Here is a 2857-nt window from a genome sequence, read left to right on the forward strand (position 1 = left end):
AAGTAATGTAGTTGGTTTAAAGAGTTTGAATAATGGTCTTTTAAGGTTAGGAATTAGAACATAACAAACTAAATTTTAGTACTTGAGTAGCAACAAGGGTACAAAAAGCAGAAACCCCTATGGCTATCCATAAGAAGGAATGGTCAGAGGTAAAGGCATGTATACACATGTATACACATCAGGAAAGGCTAACTACGAAAGAGTAGACATAGATAAGAAAATAGATAATTACCTATTTTTCTTTCAGACCAAGGTAGATAAACTTAATTTGGTATTGTTAAAAAATCCTTTGAGTCTACGGTCATGCTGCCCTGAACACGCCCGATCCTGTCTGATCTCAGAAGCTAAGCAGGGTCGGGCCTGGTTAGTACTTGGATGGGAGACCACCTAGGAAGACCAGGTGCTGTAGGCGTGTAAAAAAAAAAAAACCAGAAAAAATCATTTGAGCTCCTTAGTCCATCTAGGTGGCTCTGACATTAGGATATTAATAAAGAGATTACTACAGGTGGGAAGTAAAGCAACAATTTTAATTTCCCTTCCAAACTTAAACCCGGCTTCTCAATTGAAGATACATATCTGGACTTCTGAAGACAGTGACTTGGAGATAGATTTGAGATCATAAGCATGCAGATAATAGAAATGGAGGTAGTCACTCAGGAGCAGTAAAAACTAGGAACAAAACAAACAAACAAACAAACAAAAAACCCTTAAAATGTAGAAGATATAGAAGCCAGCAAAGGAATAAATAAGGAAAATAAATCATGATGGTTTCCTTACATAGCCCATATAACATTATGTTAGCTGTTCTATATGACCTTGCAATTAACAAATGTTTTTTTCCCAAATGTTATTTTTCTACATTGATTTCAAGATCTCGAAGGACAAGAATCACTCTTATCCTTCTTTTACATTTTCCTAAGCCTGCCATCCCCAGTACAGTCTTACACACACAGTAAAACTCAATGAATTCTTCACTGAATTTAAACCTGGCAAAGAATTTCGCTTCCTTCACCCATCCATCCCCTCCTTTCTAAAAGCCCAAATCTGTCATAAAAAGCAGGTCTCTAATTTCCTGCATCGACCCCTTCAGGTAAAACTACTTTCACAGAATTCTTGGCTACTAGGAGTGTGGGTTTAAAGAAACATTATAATGTACAGTTGTTTTCTGAGAGATGTTGTATCAAAGCTCGTCGATGAGGACACCTGGCAAGACTGGTTAGAGAACATGAGCTTATGGCTAATTTCTTAGTGAAGAAATAAAAAGCCAAATAAAGCCTCTGCTGGGGCAGTGAAGGAAATGGGAATTGGAAACTAAGAATTTATGATTTGGGGACCCAAAGAGCAGCTGGCATCATTTTCTAAGGGGTTCCAACTACTGATCAAACATATTTAACTTGGCACTGACTTGTTACTATTCCATAGGTGAGAAAGGAAAAAAGAGAGAGAGAGAGAGAGAGAGAGAGAGAGAGAGAGAGAGAGAGAGAGAGAGATTACAGGGGCCATCTATGAATCAAGCAACACATACTAGTAAGCCAGAGACTAGGATGCTGAGGTGCACATCATTAAAAACACTTCACTGTAAGCCATATTTCTCTTTTCTTCTCTTAACTATTTGAACCTAACCATCATTTTCTTCCCCGTATCATCTCATTTGGGGGCTTAATTTTTCCCCCCTTTGATCTGTATGGATCTGAGTGTATACATGCTCATGTGCTTTTGGTAAGAGTAGTTTCCAATATCTCTGGTCTAGCAAGACTTTCATGTTAGTACTATACTGTGCCAACTCTTTGAGATTACCTCAGGAACTAAATAGAAATGTTTGCATGAACTTCTTCCCAATGGTGAGTTTTAAATTGTGGAAGTAAGAAAGGATCCTCACTAAGCATGGCTAACCAGAAAGAAGAACAGATGATCCAAGTTTCAAATACTATAAGTTTGTGGATAAACAGTGAAATAGACACTACAGAGTAGTGAAAGGAAGACTAACCTCACAAAAGGGTAAAGGAAAGGGCAATTGCTGCCACAAGTACACCGGAAAATAAGTAAGTTCAGATAAATGTGGCAGGTGGTAGAGGGGTATGGCAAGAAATAAATGTTGAAGAATAGAAAAGGTTAAGAGGATAGCCTAGGTTAAATAATATAAAAGTAGGCTTTGGCATCAAATACCCGAGTTTAAATTCTTACCTATAGCTAAGTGGTGGTCTTCAGCAATTATGAGTGTGAGCTGAGCATAAGTATTTCCACCTAATTCACAAATTGAGGATTATATAAGTACATTTCTTAGAACATAACACAGTATTCACTAATTGGCAGCTTTTATAATTATGCTTAAGGATAGAAGGGTCAAAACAGAACTGTTAGTTTACCACTTGGCAGCTACAGAAAAGAGCAAATAGCTATAAATCAAAGAAAGTATAGTCTCTCACCGTCTAGAGAAAAGAGTCACAAGATCCACACTCAAGGCCAAAAAACAGTGAACCTTTTTTTTTACTAGATATTAAAGTTTAAAAACACACAGCTTAACAGTAATGTTAATATTACCACTAGGTGGCAATAATACAGCTGAATTTCACTGATAACGTTAATTTGAAAACAGCAAATCCAGACCAAAATTCCAAGCTTTTTAGTACATACTTTCATTTTAGGAAAATGAAAAATCCCTTTACATACAATGAATTTATAGCAGAAAGTGTAATTATCTGATTCAATATCTATGTTAACTTTTGATGCTTTTTTCCTCTGTGTACTAAGGCAATTCATGCAACACATACTACTTTTAAAGTTCTCATCACAGATATGTCTCTAAAAAAATCTAGACATATATCATAAAGATAACAGAAACTATGGAAAGCTAAAA

At 36.3% G+C, this 2857-nt stretch overlaps 1 non-coding gene across 1 annotated transcript; it reads left to right on the forward strand.

Moving 5' to 3' along the window:
• The first annotated feature begins 293 nt into the window (after window positions 1-293).
• On the forward strand, window positions 294-412 carry LOC111729269. Its single transcript, XR_002776163.1, has one exon. It is a non-coding gene; the product is annotated as a 5S ribosomal RNA (ribosomal RNA).
• The last annotated feature ends 2445 nt before the right edge of the window (window positions 413-2857 follow it).

Source organism: Pteropus vampyrus, unplaced genomic scaffold, assembly GCF_000151845.1.
Source record: "Pteropus vampyrus isolate Shadow unplaced genomic scaffold, Pvam_2.0 Scaffold254, whole genome shotgun sequence".
Classification (NCBI taxonomy): domain Eukaryota; kingdom Metazoa; phylum Chordata; class Mammalia; order Chiroptera; family Pteropodidae; genus Pteropus; species Pteropus vampyrus.